Consider the following 17,007-nt stretch of genomic DNA (forward strand, 5'->3'; position numbering starts at 1 on the left):
GTAGCTGATCTTGAGTCCGGATGGCAGGACCCCAACACGCGTTTCGCATATTTTAGACACCGCTTTCTCAAGGGGATACAGTACCTTTAATAAACCAGTGAAGGTATAAAGAGCCAGTGTTTCTGTGTCTACCTCTATGTGCAGCCGAGTGAGCAGATATACAATAGTGTGAAGCTAGTTTCCTAGTAGACCAACCACCGCAGCCTGGCCAAGTGTGTACAGTATTTACATTCCAGGAATGGTAATAAAGAGGCTGGCTGTTCAGGCTTGGGGTTCAAGTCTACAGTCATTCTATGAGACAGCAAACTTGTGTATCCTCACAGTGCGCAGTGTGCATGCTGTCAGGATCAGGATTCTCCGACGCCGGGAGCTGATGGGCACATGACGGCAAGTATGCAAATTGGATACATGCAGTCATGTGCAGAATAAATGTGCGTGAATTGAGAGAGGCCGGATATACCTAGATGAAATGTAGTTGGGAGTATGCAAATCACATACTTGTAGTCACATACTTGCAGTCACATAACCGACCACCCCTGGAGAATTCTGACAGCGTGCACAATGAACTCTTTGAGGATTCACAAGTCTGCACAGCCCCTTTAAGGGTATGTGCACACGCTGAGGATCCGCAGCGGATTTGCCTCTGCGGATCCGCAGCAGTTCCGCAGGCAGTGTACAGTATAATGTTATCCTATGGGTTTTCAAATACACAGTGCACATGCTGCGGATTTTTCCGTGCGGAAAAGCTGCGGTTTTGAATCCACAGCATGTCAATTCTTTCTGCGGATTCCGCTGCGGTTTGACACCTATTCCATTGTCCAGGTGTCAAACTGCAGGGGAAAACCGCTGGCCAATCTGCAGGAAAACCGCAGGTCACTTTTCCTGTGGTTTTACCTGCGGATCCGCACGGAAAAATCTGCAGGTGAATCTGCAGCGTGTGCACATAACCTACTGTAACTCCTAAAATCTCAGCCACCTCTCTACAATCCATTCATTTGTAAACAGCAGTTGGCTGTTTACCACATTTTCCCTTCATTTGATCTCCAGACCAAGTTACTCTTATCAGTCCTGCAAAATCACAATCGCTGGCCCCCAACATCAACAGTTTTCCTAATCACACCTCTCACTTTCCTGAATTGCATGCTAGGAACCATTTCCAAGGGAGGTCTTACAGAATTGCTGCTATATTATATTAATACTTTTAATTTATTTTTGCTTATCTTATTGTCTGGTGCAATCCCTATTAGGATGTGCTCCACTATTGCCAATGCCATCCAGTGCACGTCTTGCCGCATGTATGAAATCCTTGAACAGCCGGTGGAGGGTGCATACTGCTGTGCAAGATGTGAGCACGTTGTGCATTTGGAAGCCCAGATACTGGATCTAAATGTGCAGCTGGCAACACTGAGATCCATAGACAATATGGAAAGGAGTCTTCTGCTCACTGAGCAGACGCTCAATGGGATAGATGAGGGGGGGATGCTAGGTTGGAGCTGCAGGACAATGAAGCAGCTAGCTGGGTGACAGAAGGCGGGGTAGAGGGAAGAGCACCAAGGAGGCTAGTCCTGATCTGGCACACCCCAATAAGTTTGCTAAGTTGGCAGATGAGGGGAGTGTTAGTGCAGGAGTAGCACTGCTGCAGCAAGGCATGTCCTCTGAAAGCCGGAGGAGTGTCTGCTCCAGTAAGGGGGGAAATAGGAGAGCAGGACAGGTCAAACAGGTTCTGGTAGTGGGAGACTCAATTATTAGGGGAACAGATAGGGCAATCTGTCACAAAGACAGGGATCGTCGAACGGTGTGCTGCCTACCTGGCGCTCGAGTCCGACACATCGCTGATCGGGTTGACAGATTACTGGGAGGGGCTGGAGAGGATCCAGCCGTCATGGTGCACATTGGCACAAATGACAAAGTTAGAGGTAGGTGGAAGGTCCTTAAAAATGATTTCAGGGAATTAGGCTGTAAGCTTAAAGCAAAGACCTCCAAGGTGGTATTTTCAGAAATACTTCCTGTACCACGTGCCGCGCCAGAGAGGCAACGGGAGATTAGGGAGGTTAATAAGTGGCTCAGGAATTGGTGTAGGAAGGAGGGGTTTGGGTTCCTGCAGAACTGGGCCGACTTCTCAGTTGACTACAGGTTCTACGCTAGGGACGGGCTGCACCTCAATGGGGAGGGTGCAGCTGTGCTGGGGGAGAAAATGGCTAGAAGGTTGGAGGAGTGTTTAAACTAGGGACGGGGGGAGGGTATTCCTTTTATAGGAGGGGAAGACAGTGCAGATAGAGACCTGGGCACAAATAATGACATTGGGGGTGGGGGTGGCATGGGGGGTGGGGTTAGAACAGTTAATAATTTAAGAAAGAATAGATTTACAGAGAGATACATAAAGTGCATGTATACTAATGCCAGAAGCCTCGCCAACAAAATGGAGGAATTGGAGTTAATGTTGTTAGAACATAATTATGGCATGGTGGGGATATCTGAGACATGGCTGGATGAGAGCAATGACTGGGCGGTTAATTTACAGGGCTATAGTCTGTTCAGAAATGACCGAACAAATAAGCGAGGGGGAGGTGTGTGTTTATATGTAAAATCATCCTTAAAACCCATCCTTCGTGATAATATATATGAATCTAATGAAAATGTAGAGTCCCTGTGGGTAGAGATAAGGGGAGGGGGGAAAAATAATAAATTACTGATAGGGGTTTGTTATAAGTCTCCAAAAATAATGGAAGCAACAGAGAATATCCTCATAAAGCAAATAGATGAAGCTGCGACTCAAGGAGAAGTCATTATTATGGGGGACTTCAACTACCTTGAAATACATTGGGGAACCGAATCCTGCAGTTCCAGCAAAGGTAATAGGTTTTTGACTACTATGAGAGACAATTACCTTTCACAACTGGTTCAGGACCCAACAAGAGGGGGGGGCACTGCTGGACCTAATATTAACCAACAGGCCAGACCGCATATCAAATGTAAGGTTGGGGGTCACTTGAGTAATAGTGATCACAAATTAATAAGTTTTCATGTATCCTTTAATAAGATGTGCAGTAGAGGGGTTACAAGGACACTAAACTTCAGGAAAGCAAATTTCCAACGGATGAGAGATGATCTTGGTGCAATTAACTGGGACGATATCCTGAGACATAAAAATACACAAAGAAAATGGGAGACGTTTATTAGCATCCTGAATAGGACCTGTGCACAATATATACCATATGGGAATAAACATGCTAGAAATAGGAGGAAACCACTATGGCTAAATAGAGCTGTAAGGGGCGCAATAAGAGATAAAAATAAAGCATTTAGAGAATTAAAGCAAGTAGGTAGTGATGAGGCATTAACTAAACACAGAAGAATAAATAGATTCTGTAAAAAGCAAATCAAAACAGCAAAGATTGAGACAGAGAGACTCATTGCCAGAAAAAGTAAAAATAATCCCAAAATATTCTTAACTACATAAAAAGTAAGAAACTAAAAAATGATAGTGTTGGCCCCCTTAAAAATAGTCTGGGTGAAATGGTGGATGAGGATGAGGAAAAAGCCAATATGCTAAATGACTTTTATTCAACAGTATTTACACAAGAAAATCCCATGACGGATAACATGATCAGGGATAAAAATTCTCCGTTAAATGTCACCTGCTTAACCCAGCAGGAAGTACGGTGGCGTCTAAAAATCACTAAAATTGACAAATCCCCGGGCCCGGATGGGATACATCCCCGAGTACTGCAGGAATTAAGCACAGTCATAGACAGACCATTATTTTTAATCTTTAAAGATTCCATGATAACAGGGTCTGTACCACAGGACTGGCGTATAGCAAATGTGGTGCCAATATTCAAAAAGGGGACAAAAACTGAACTTGGAAATTAAAGGCCAGTAAGTTTAACCTCAACTGTGGGTAAAATCCTGGAGGGTTTTCTAAGAGATACTATACTGGAGTATCTGGAGAAGAATAACCTCGTAACCCAATATCAATATGGGTTTACAAGGGACCGTTCCTGTCAGACTAATCTGATAAGCTTTTATGAAGAGGTAAGTTCCGGACTGGACCAAGGGAATGCAGTGGACATGGTGTACATGGACTTTTCAAAAGCTTTTGATACAGTGCCACACAAAAGGTTGATACATAAAATGAGAACAATGGGGATAGGGGAAAATATGTGTAGGTGGGTTAAGAGCTGGCTCAGGGATAGGAAACAAAGGGTGGTTATTAATGGAGCACACTCGGACTGGGTCACGGTTAGCAGTGGGGTACCACAGGGGTCAGTTTTGGGCCCGCTTCTTTTTAACATATTTATTAATGACCTTGTAGGGGGCATAGAGAGTAGAATTTCAATATTTGCAGATGACACTAAACTCTGCAGGGTAATCAATACGGAGGAGGACAATTTTATATTACAGGAGGATTTATGTAAACTAGAAGCTTGGGCTGATAAATGGCAAATGAGCTTTAATGGGGATAAATGTAAGGTCATGCACTTGGGTAGAACGAACAACATGTATAATTATGTGCTTAATTGTAAAACACTGGGCAAAACAGTCACTGAACAAGACCTGGGTGTATGGGTGGACGACAAACTCACATTTAGCGGCCAGTGTCAGGCAGCTGCTGCAAAGGCAAATAAAATAATGGGATGCATTAAAAGAGGCATAGATGCTCATGAGGAGAACATAATTTTACCTCTATATAAGTCACTAGTGCGACCACACTTAGAATACTGTGTACAGTTCTGGTCTCCGGGGTATAAGAAAGACAGCTGACCTGGAGCGGGTGCAGAGAAGAGCGACCAAGGTTATTAGGGAACTGGGGGGTCTGCAATACCAAGACAGGTTATTACACTTGGGGTTATTTAGTTTGGAGAATAGAAGGCTTAGGGGTGATCTTATTACAATGTATAAATATATGCGGGGACAATACCAAGAGCTTTCTAATGATCTTTTTACTCTTAGACCTGTGACGGGGACAAGGGGGCATCCTCTACGTCTGGAGGAAAGAAGGTTTAAGCATACTCACAGAAGCGGATTCTTTACTGTAAGAGCAGTGAGACTATGGAACTCTGCCATATGATGTTGTAATGAGTGATTCCCTACTAAAATTTAAGAAGGGACTGGATGCCTTTCTTGAAAAGTATAATATTACAGGGTATATACACTAGTTTCCTTAATATTGCGTTGATCCAGGGAGCTAGTCTGATTGCCGTATGTGGGGTCGGGAAGGAATTTTTTTCCCCAATGTGAAGCTTACTGTTTGCCACATGGGTTTTTTTTTGCCTTCCTCTGGATCAACATATTATGGCAAGTTAGGATAGGATATGGGTTGAACTAGATGGACTTAAAGTCTCCCGTCAACCTTAATAACTATGTTACTATGTATTAAAGGGGGTTTTACATATAGCGATATCGCTAGCAATATCGCTAAAGCATCACCGATTTGGTGACGCAGCAGCGATATCGCTAGCGATATCGCTATGTGTGATACTTACCTCCGACCGGCTCCCCCGCTGTCTGTCGGTGATCGCGCGAGATCAGGCAGCTCCATTTCTCGTCGGGAGCTTCCTGCTGGGCTTCCTGTGGCGCCGACGAGTGACGCGTGGAGGCCGGGAGGACGTCAGGATCGCCGCGTCTGAAAGGTAATGACCGCTGTATAGCTGCTGCATCTCACTAGCGACCATTTAGCGATGCACCCGCTATCCTGACCGGGTCGTATCGTGGTCGGGATCGCTGGTGCATCGCTAAATGTAAAGGGGCCTTAAGACTGCAGAGCTGTGAACTGCTCGAGTCACAAATCGAGAACACCCCTTTAATTACTTAATGCAATGATATATGCTTTCATAATGAAGGAAAGAAACACTATCTTCATAAAGCGGTCCTCAAACATCCTTTTAAAAATTGTGACCCCCTTGGCTAAAAAACCCCATAGATTTGCAAAAAGGGCGCAAAAATGAAGAAGGGGCGTATCTCAGGAACTAAGACACACGGGAAGAAAAATTAGCAATAATGCTAGATTCAATTGCATTAAGCCAACGTAAAAAAAATAAAATATACATATTTAAGACATGTCTTCTTTAAAAAGAATATGGATTAAAATGTAATGGATTTAAAGTTTCTTAGTATTTAGCAAAAAAAAAAAAAAAAAGACATTCCTAAAATAAAAACAAGTCCTGAATTTCCAAAGACGACAGCAAAATGAATCTCTGAAAATGTGGAAATTCCTCAACTTATGTATAAAATAGAAACTACCGGAAATTAATATAAAAAAGACAAAATAATATTTTAGATTATTTTTATTTTTAAACTATAGATGTCAAACTTGGGAGTAAACTGTATTTGGACAAAAAAAGAAGAAAAAGAGATTAAATGACTGGAATCAGATCTGGAAAATGTTTATTTAATATCTTATTTCTTAAATTATAAAACTGCTGTCATTCAAGAGAGTGTTGAAACAGTGATAGATAGATTACGGTTTAATGGGTATCTTGGAAATAATCCTATTAATAATGATAAAAAAATAAATACATAAATAAATCTACATGCGAGAATAGAAAAAAAAATAATAAACACATTAGGGAATATTAAAATCTGTGACATGTTTGACCCATTTTTTGGGCCAATTTAGCAGTGGCAGGAAAGCAGTTAATATGAAGACTGACATTTATGGGGTTTTTTTTTTTCTTCTTTTCATTTTTTTTTCCCCACGGGTTTATAATTTGAAAATTGACTTTGGGGATTTTTTTTTTCCAGGGTCTATTAAAATGATTCATGTTGTATTCAACATAAATTGTGCATACACAGAGGAGGCTTAGTAGAGCCATTCCTGGTATAATAACTAAACTGAATTTTGTACTAGCCGCAGTTTGTGGCGGCGGTGCAGTATCATTTGTCTTAATTTTTCCCCGGCATTACATTAGGCGAGTGCATTTACATTGCCAGGTAGGGCTAACCACTTTACAAAACTTTTCTGTTTTATGGTGGGAGAAGAGTGGGAATCAAATCTGCATCTTTATATGCTTGCAGGATAGAGCAGTGCTTTTTTTATTGTCAAAAATACGCACGCATTTACTTTCCACTTACCTTGTTGAGCGGAAACCTGGGATGGCCATTATGCAAAACATATGAAATATTTACCGCCCCGAGAACATACTCTTACTATGCAACTTTACTCCGCCTCTAGCAAATAAATAATATTACAAGGATAAGCGCTATTGATGAGCGAACGTGCTGGGATAAGGTGTTATATCTGAGCATGCTTGTGTGTGAGCCGATTGACTTTGGGGTGTTGGGATAAGGTGTTACATCTGAGCATGCTCGTGTGTGAGCCAAGTGACCTCGGGGAGCTCGAATAAGGTGCTACATCTGAGCATGATCATGTGTGAGCCAAGTGACTTCAGGGTGCTCGAATAAGGTGTTACATCTGAGCATGCTCGTGTGTGAGCCAAGTGACTTCGGGGAGCTCGAATAAGGTGCTACATCTGAGCATGATCATGTGTGAGCCAAGTGACTTCAGGGTGCTCGAATAAGGTGTTACATCTAAACATGCTCTTGTGTGAGTCGATTGACTTCAGGGTGCTTGAATAAAGTGTTACATCTGAGCATGCTCGTGTGTGAGCTGATTGACTTCAGGGTGCTTGAATAAAGTGTTACATCTGAGCATGCTCGTGTGTGAGCCAAGTGACTTCGGGGTGTTGGCATAAGGTGTTACATCTGAGCATGCTCGTGTGTGACCTCGGGGAGCTCGAATAAGGTGCTACATCTGAGCATGATCATGTGTGAGCCAAGTGACTTCAGGGTGCTCGAATAAGGTGTTACATCTAAACATGCTCGTGTGTGAGTCGATTGACTTCAGGGTGCGTGAATAAAGTGTTACATCTGAGCATGCTCGTGTGTGAGCCAAGTGACTTCAGGGTGCTTGAATAAAGTGTTACATCTGAGCATGCTCGTGTGTGAGCCAAGTGACTTCAGGGTGCTCGAATAAGGTGTTATATCTGAGCATGCTCGTGTGTGAGCCGATTGACTTCGGGGTGTTGGGATAAGGTGTTACATCTGAGCATGCTCGTGTGTGAGCCAAGTGACCTCGGGGAGCTCGAATAAGGTGCTACATCTGAGCATGATCATGTGTGAGCCAAGTGACTTCAGGGTGCTGGAATAAGGTGTTACATCTAAGCATGCTCGTGTGTGAGCCGATTGACTTCAGGGTGCTTGAATAAAGTGTTACATCTGAGCATGCTCGTGTGTGAGCCAAGTGACTTCGGGGTGTTGGCATAAGGTGTTACATCTGAGCTTGCTCGTGTGTGAGCCGATTGACTTCGGAGTGTTGGGATAAGGTGTTACATCTGAGCATGCTCGTGTGTGAGCCAGGTGTCTTCGGGGTACTCGAATACGGTGTTACATCTGAGCATGCTCGTGTGTAAGCCAAGTAACTTCGGGGAGCTCAAATAAGATGTTATATCAGAGCATACTCGCGTGCAAGCCAGGCGACTTTGGCAAACTCGAATAAGGTGTTATATCTGAGCATCCTTGTGTGCGAGCCGAGTGACTTCAGCGTGCTCGAGAAATCTGTTTGAGTCCTCGCGGCAGCATGACTGTTCAACAGCCGAAACACATGCAACATATGCATAAAAACATTCTGTTTGCTAAAAAATTTCCGCATATGTTGCGGCTGTCAAACAGCTGCGAGACATGCAGCCACAGGGACTTGAAGAGATTTTTCAAGAACGCCTTATTCCAGCATGTTCGCTTATCACATAAGCACTAAAGCAGGTTCTCAACTTTACATGGTAAATAAAATAAAAACGTGTGGAATTGCACTTTTTTTTGCAATTTCACCGCACTTGGAATTTTTTTCCCCGTTTTCCAGGACTATATCGTAAAATCAATGGTGTTGTTCAAAAGTACAAATCGTCCCGCAAACAACAAGCCCTCATTTGTCCATATTGACAGAAAAATAAAAAAGTTATGGCTCTGGGAAGAAGGGGAGAAAAAACAAAAGCGCAAAAAAAAAAAAAAAAGGAAAATTGCACAGTGGTGAATGGGTTGAGTGTCTTAATATAAGTAACTAAATTCTAATAAAAAAAATTCAATAACGAATTTGTCTACTTTGCTTCCAAAAAAACCCAAAACTGTAATCACATTGTTACATAAATTGCATAAACGTAATGGGGTTAAATTGATTGAAAATGACGCCATAAACCTGCCCCAGCCGGCAGCCCCTTCCGTAAAGTATTCTATTACCTCCAAGAATGTATCACATAAATAGGAAAAACATATGCTGGAAATAGTGCGGTGAAAGGAGAAAGTGATATTGACATAATTGGTTAGAATTCTGTAAACTGTGCTTTGGATTAAGCGCAAGAACATTTCTATTCAATCCACTGGGTGCAAAAAAAACAAAAAAAAAAACAAACAAAACAAAATCTATATTTTAATCTTTTTGGGTAGAAACAAATTATCTTATTTACTACTTGACTGGTTTCCTCAATTTAACGCCAATCTTGGAAAGGGATTTTGCGCTGTCGAAATTAAACAAGTGAATGCGACTAGCGGTGACATTACTTACATTATGGGGAGCGGCTTACGATGAGACCCACATACAGGAGCAGGTTACCTTCCAAACATTATAGGAACACGCACACATCGCTGATGTACACAATCTCATTTCCTTTTTTTCTTTACTTTCAAAGATTTTCATAAACGGACAGATTTATGTAAATTAAATGTAGGTTCCAAAGGAATATCAAGGAAAGGGCTTGCAACGAGCGTGGTATGTGTTACTATTTGTATCTACAAATTAAAAACAAAAAAAAAACCCACAAAGATGATGAAATGTAATATAATAAAATGTTTATTTTTTTATTGTTGTTTGCAAAGCCATTGTCCTTAAAATAAAATATATATATATTAGTAATAATAAAAAAAAATAGAGACCATTGAGGGGGTCTTAAAAATTCTATTTTTTTTTGGTTAGTTTAATTTTTGTGAAAATTAGGAGACAAGTAATACTGTCTAAGATGTTGTTTGTTCTTTGGCAGAAAAACTGATGAACATACTACATCATAAGGTTTTTTTTGTTTGTTTTTTTTAATGCATGTGAACCAGAGAGATAGGAAAGGCAAATATATTCAAGAGGAACAACCGCCGTTTAACTGAACCATAAAAGAATAAAAAAAAAAGGAAAAAAAATGCTTATACCCACCTTACTGCTCACCTCTCTGGCCACTCGGCTCCTTGTCACATCTTCATACGATCACCACCAATTGCCGAATTCCCGAGCTTCTGCACACTAGGCCGAAACTTCCAGTTCTGATGAGGCCTAGGACGTTTCCGCACACGGTCACAACATGTCATTGTATTATTACGTTGCGACCTTATGCGCACTTGTGCAAAACCGGCCCAGGTCTCATTGGAGGTAGAAGTCCCCGGCCTAGTGTCAGGAGGCCCGGGGATTCACTACTCACGACGGTGATGGAAAATGTGACGAACATCAAATGGTATGACGGTGAGAAGTAAGGATCCGGAGAGGTCAGTGGTATGCTTTTTTAATTTCTTACATCTTATGTTTATGGGGACATTCAATTCGTTGAGAAAATTGAATTTTGCCTGATTTGTTCATCCCTAAGGGTGGTTTCACACTTGCGTTTTTTAGCGCTGCGCCTCGTGCACATGCGCATTGCTCCCCTATCTTTAACATGGCGGGCGCATGGTATAGCGCTTGTACACGTTCATGTGCGTTTTCGTAAGCTGCATTTTTTTCCAGGTGTGCGCCCAGGCGCGCCAGAGGCAACATGTTGTATTTTTCTGTGCGCTCAACTGCTGCCAAAAAATGCAGCGCACGGAATGCGCAAAAATACAACATTACAGTCTATGGGATCGCACGCGTGTGCTAGGACATGCGCATGCATGCATTTAAAATCGCATGCGTTTTTAGAGTTAACATGGCGACAAACTGGTTAAATCACTTGGTGAATGTTTTTCCCAGCAATATGCGCTCCTGAAGGATGATGATGGAACTTGATATTTAGATTCAAGGATGATTTTTATTTTTAACTCAAAATAGAATAAGTATTCTATTTTGAATTAAAAATAAAAATCATCCTTGAATCTAAATATCAAGTTCCATCATCATCCTTCAGGAGCGCATATTGCTGGGAAAAACATTCACCAAGTGTTATAACCTATGAAAGCGCTGTCCAGTGCTCTCACTAGTTCCCAGATCTTTGCAGCAAACTGAATGGAAAGAGGAATGGAGTGATCCAGGGATTGGATCTACATGCACTATCTCAAGACACCAAATAGGTGAGTGTATTCACACTGAGTATATACCTTTGATAATTAACTACTACACTTAGAAGCTTGCGCTTCCCATTTTTCTCCCTATAATCCCCTCTTGTTTCAAACTGGTTAAATCACATGCGCAAAAAAACAGCAAACACATGCAAAATGCTTAATGCGTTTTTTGCATGCGTTTGGAATGCACACAAGGTGCAGCGCAAAAAAACGCTAGTGTGAAAGTAGCCTAATCCATCTGTCACATTCTCCGGACCCAATTGTGACAGTCTCATAAAGTATATGCCTATGAGGCTGTTGAGTTCAGGTCCAGCAAACCGCGGCTAGTCCATAAATCATGGACCTAGACACATGATAAGACAGGTCTATTCAGGTGATTTGGAGACTAACATGCATTGCTTACTCTTGAGTGAAGGTTTTCTTGGGGTGCACAGCACTTTGACCATTGAAAAATAGTCATATTCATAAAGTTTTGAAAGGGTTTTCATAATAGAGGGTAATCGACTATAGAAATCTGCAAAAGGCTTTAGGCTGCATTCACACATCAGGTGTGCACAACTGCGTGCTGTCCGGTTTGATCCCGGAAAGGAAACGTAGGCTTCACATGACCTTTAAAGGGAACCTGTTACTAGATTAATGATGCCTGAACCATGGGAAGCATGAATCAGACATCAACTGCGCAATTACATCCAGGTATGCCTTTTCCTGAAATGCTGTAGAGGAGACATACCTCAAGAAGCCTATGTAGTCCTCCACTATTCTACAAGTCATTGACAGGTCTCTTTCATGTGTGTAAATAGCTAGAGAAAGACAGTGGTATTTACCAGGCAACCAATTGTTACCTACCAGTCTGTTGTGCCTGGCGCTCATCTCTGCCGGTCAGAAACCATTCCTGCCAGCGATTCGGTGACTTTTGCTGACACCACATTGAAAGAGCAGTGGTTTCTCTTCTGCTCTGTTGAGAGGACGTAACTGCCGACATCATGCTAATTCACAGCTGGCTCCCCGTTGCCTAACTGTGGGGAGCTGGCTGTCAAGCAGCATGACATCGGAAGTTACATCACATCCCGTTGACAGAGCAGTATGGAAGAAGAAGAGCTGCTCTGTGGATGTTGAACAGCTGAATCATCGGCAGAAGAGGTCAATGACCACTCTGTGCCGCCACCAGGGTAGAACTATCAGGTTGTTAGCAAGATTTTAGGCCCATAATAATAATAAAAAAAAAAAATTGGCCTGGATAAACCTTTTAATACATTAATTCCAAATTATGACATTTAACCATTCTGAATGAAGGTAACAATTTTCTAGGGGTGTGCGTCATCCATTACACAAGTTCCTGCTTACCGAAGGTGCAATCACCGTGATCAACAAAATAATTTAAAGATTGCAAGCTATTCTGCATTTATATCACAAGCCAACAAAAATCATTTCCTCCTGAATGGCTTCGTAGTGTACATAGTAATTGCTCAGTGAAAATTACTTTGAAATTCAACAGCTTGTACAGGCAGACTTCCGAACCACGAGACAGATGCAAACGGCAATCCGAAGGAGCGCGGAGCCTCCCCGACAAAAGTAATCCTAAAATAAATACTCTCTGGGTGCACATGGCTGGAAATGGAATACAATGACCATAAACATCTGCCAGAGAACTCCTCGCCCACGCCGATAATTGCACAAATAATTTTATTGGCGAAACAAGACGCTTTCGAGTCATTTTCTATAATGCCTTCCACCGGTATCTATTGCTTGCAAGATTTTGAGCGTGGCGCATTTAACCACTCTCAGGGAACGTATGATTGATGGAATTCCATTGTCGAAGAGCTACGGTGCTGTTCCTATGGTAATGGAATCTAATCTGCAATATGTGGTGCATATTTGTAATTTTTTCTTTGAGTCAAGATCATTGGGAGTAGTATCCTATGCATGAAAGGAAAATGCTACCAGTGTATCACAATAAATGGCACTCGTATGCTGACCATATTTGAAGAAGTTTCATAAATTTTCTCCAAAAAATACAGGTATAATTTTTTATATACTTTAGAATAGCATGGTTTCCAGTAATTCATTATTTTTTAGGCCGGGTATCTTGTAAAAAGTGCAGGGTTGTGCAGAGCTATTAGACGTTACCGATCGAATCTAACCTCCATATGCCTCTAATTTTATGGCTCACACCATTAGTTGTTAAGTAATTGTTGTTTTTTTCGCCTAAAATCATATTTGAGATGCAATACAACTGTATGACAAACTGTATTTGATCATGTGCATTTTTTAGATGTATGAAAACGGATCACACACGGATGTAAAAAAAAAAAAACAGACCCAAGGATGGCACACAAATGAAAATCGGATGAAAATCGCCAGAGTTTTCTGGATGAAACGCAGACAATTTTTCATTCGCTCATCTGCGAATGGGCCCTTACCCTTCCTGGACCCAGCGCTGGGCCTCCGCATCTGCTGATGGTGTCTGTTATTGTCTACAGGGCTGACATCGTATCGACAGAAATGCATTCAAAAAATGAGTTCCGCGGTTTGTGCCATTAACTTGGGTAAAGCCCCTGAGTTCACTGTTTGACAAAGATAGACATGAGGAGCAGAGGTCTAAACTCAGACCTGGATTTGAGAAGGGTGAATTAGGCATAGGTTTAAAAAAAAAAAAAAAACTGCAGTGGAGGGGACAGGGGGGTTTTTAAAATAAAAAAACTGAGATGATTGGATCGATCTGACGAGAATCGAATTTTAGTCGAATTTCCTGAAATCCACAAGTCCCAGCAGATAGGAATAATGAGCAAATCAACTTGCACGATTTGCCAAAAAACGACTGTCACCATTTTACACTTCTTGAGTAACTTCTCAAAAATACCGGAAACCTTCAAGAAGAACCTGAAGACCCACCTGTTCCGTCAAGCCTACAGCCTGCAATGATCCTTGGTCTACTGAACCACCGCACAACCAGCTCTACCCTCTCCTAGTGTATCCACACCCATCCCTGTAGACTGTGAGCCCCCGCAGGCAGGGTCCCCTCTCCTTATGTACTTGTGTGTCCCTTGTCTTGCACATGTTTATTGTACTTGTCTATATTTCCCCTTTTCTCATGTAAAGCACCATGGAATAAATGGCGCTATATAAATGCATAATAATAATACTAATAATAATACCTTGCAGCTATCAAATCACATGGTAGCGTTCCTCCAGCCATGTTTGAGTATATCATCTCCTGTCTCTGATGGTGCTGTCCCGTCAGTTAGCACCGCGTACTCTACATGCACCGATGCATAAATTCTGTAAAAAGCAAATCAAGATAGCAAAGATTGAGACAGAGACTTATTGCCAGAGAAAGTAAAAATAATCCCAAAATATTCTTTAACTACATAAATAGTAAGAAACTAAAAAATGATAGTATTGGCCCCTTAAAAATAGTCTCGGTGAAATGGTGGATGAGGAAAAAGCCAATATGCTAAATGACTTTTTTTCAACAGTATTTACACAAGAAAATCCCATGACGGATAACATGATCAGGGATAAAAATTCTCCATTAAATTTTACCTGCTTAACCCAGCAGGAAGTACAGCGGCATCTAAAAATCACTAAAATTGACAAATCCCCAGACCCGGATGGGATACATCCCCGTGTACTGCAGGAATTAAGCACAGTCATAGACAGACCATTATTTTTAATCTTTAAAGATTCCATAATAACAGGGTCTGTACCACAGGACTGGCGTATAGCAAATGTGGTGCAAATATTCAAAAAGGGGACAAAAACTGAACTTGGAAATTATAGGCCAGTAAGTTTAACCTCAACTGTGGGTAAAATCCTGGAGGGTGTCCTAAGAGATACTATACTGGAGTATCTGAAGAAGAATAACCTCATGACCCATTATCAACACGGGTTTACAAGGGACAGTTCCTGTCAGACTAATCTGATAAGCTTTTATGAAGAGGTAAGTTCCGGACTGGACCAAGGGAATGCAGTGGACGTGGTGGACGTGGACTTTTCTAAAGCCTTTGATACAGTGCCACACAAAAGGCTGATACATAAAATGACAACAATGGGGATAGGGGAAAATATGTGAAAGTGGGTTAAGAGCTGGCTCAGGGATAGGAAACAAAGGGTGGTTATTAATGGAGCACACTTGGACTGGGTCACGGTTAGCAGTGGGGTACCACAGGGGTCAGTATTGGGCCCGCTTCTTTTTAACATATTTATTAATGACCTTGTAGGGGGCATAGAGAGTAGAATTTCAATATTTGCAGATGACACTAAACTCTGCAGGGTAATCAATAAAGAGGAGGATAATTTTATATTACAGGAGGATTTATGTAAACTATAAGCTTGGGCTGATAAATGGCAAATGAGCTTTAATAGGGATAAATGTAAGGTCATGCACTTGGGTAGAACAAACAAGATGTATAATTATGTGCTTAATTGTAAAATACTGGGCAAAACTGTCACTGAAAAAGACCTGGGTGTATGGGTGGACGACAAACTCACATTTAGTGGCCAGTGTCAGGCAGCTGCTGCAAAGGCAAATAAAATAATGGGATGCATTAAAAGAGGCATAGATGCTCATGAGGAGAACAAAATTTTACCTCTATATAAGTCACTAGTGCGACCACACTTAGAATACTGTGTACAGTTCTGGTCTCTGGTGAATAAGAAAGACATAGCTGAATTGGAGCGGGTACAGAGAAGAGCGACCAAGGTTATTAGGGAACTAGGGGGTCTGCAATACCAAGACAGGCTATTACACTTGGGGTTATTTAGTTTGGAAAATCGAAGGCTTAGGGGTGATCTTATTACAATGTATAAATATATGCGGGGACAATACAAAGACCTTTCTAATGACCTTTTTACTCTTAGACCTGTGACGGGGACAAGGGGGCATCCTCTACGTCTGGAGGAAAGAAGGTTTAAGCATACTCACAGATGCGGATTCTTTACTGTAAGAGCAGTGAGACTATGGAACTCTCTGCCATATGATGTTGTAATGAGTGATTCCCTAATAAAATTTAAGAAGGGACTGGATGCCTTTCTTGAAAAGTGTAATATTACAGGGTATATACACTAGTTTCCTTGATATTGCGCTGATCCAGGGAGCTAGTCTGATTGCCGTATGTGGAGTCGGGAAGGAATTTTTTTCCCCAATGTGAAGCTTACTGTTGCCACATGGTTTTTTTTTTGCCATCCTCTGGATCAACATGTTAGGGCAAGTTAGGATAGGATATGGGTTGAACAAGATGGACTTAAAGTCTTCCTTCAACCTTAATAACTATGTTACTATGTAATATCTCGCTCTGTCATTGCTAAAGCACGTTATACACATTAAAATAAGTAGCATATACTATTAGGAATCCTCAGCGCTAGCCACATCATGTCAGGACAATTGGACTACCTGCAATTTCGGGAAAAAATTAGGAGAACCAGATGAATTTGAATTTCAAAAGGTTTGATCATCGCTACTGAATGCTAGCCATCGGTACGCCATATACAGTAATATTGTATTAAAAAACACATTATAGTCATTACTATTTTATGACTATACAGAGTCGTAATCACACACTATACAACAATACAGTTTCTCGAGCACTTATAAAAGGTAAGAAACAAAACTTTGGTAAATGGGTTTTTTTGGGATTCAACATATTTGCCCAAGAGGAAAAAAATGTCTTAAAATAGATGAATAACAGTGATGAGTGAAAATGCTCGGATAAGATGTTGTCTGAG

At 41.4% G+C, this 17,007-nt stretch overlaps 1 protein-coding gene across 9 annotated transcripts in view; it reads right to left on the reverse strand.

Annotated features, from left to right (window-relative positions):
* The window catches only part of WWOX (WW domain containing oxidoreductase), a 1,101,136-nt gene that overhangs the window by 793,082 nt on the left and 291,047 nt on the right, over positions 1-17,007 (reverse strand). The window contains exon 7 of one of the 9 annotated variants that reach the window (XR_012233619.1): positions 14,439-14,562. The exons of the other annotated variants lie outside the window; for them this stretch is intronic. The gene's annotated coding sequence lies outside the window, so the exon portion shown is untranslated. The remainder of the gene's footprint in view (positions 1-14,438; positions 14,563-17,007) is intronic. 9 annotated transcript variants of the gene reach the window in all.

This window comes from Dendrobates tinctorius, unplaced genomic scaffold, assembly GCF_039654945.1.
Source record: "Dendrobates tinctorius isolate UK_male_01 unplaced genomic scaffold, ASM3965494v1 ptg000009l, whole genome shotgun sequence".
Classification (NCBI taxonomy): domain Eukaryota; kingdom Metazoa; phylum Chordata; class Amphibia; order Anura; family Dendrobatidae; genus Dendrobates; species Dendrobates tinctorius.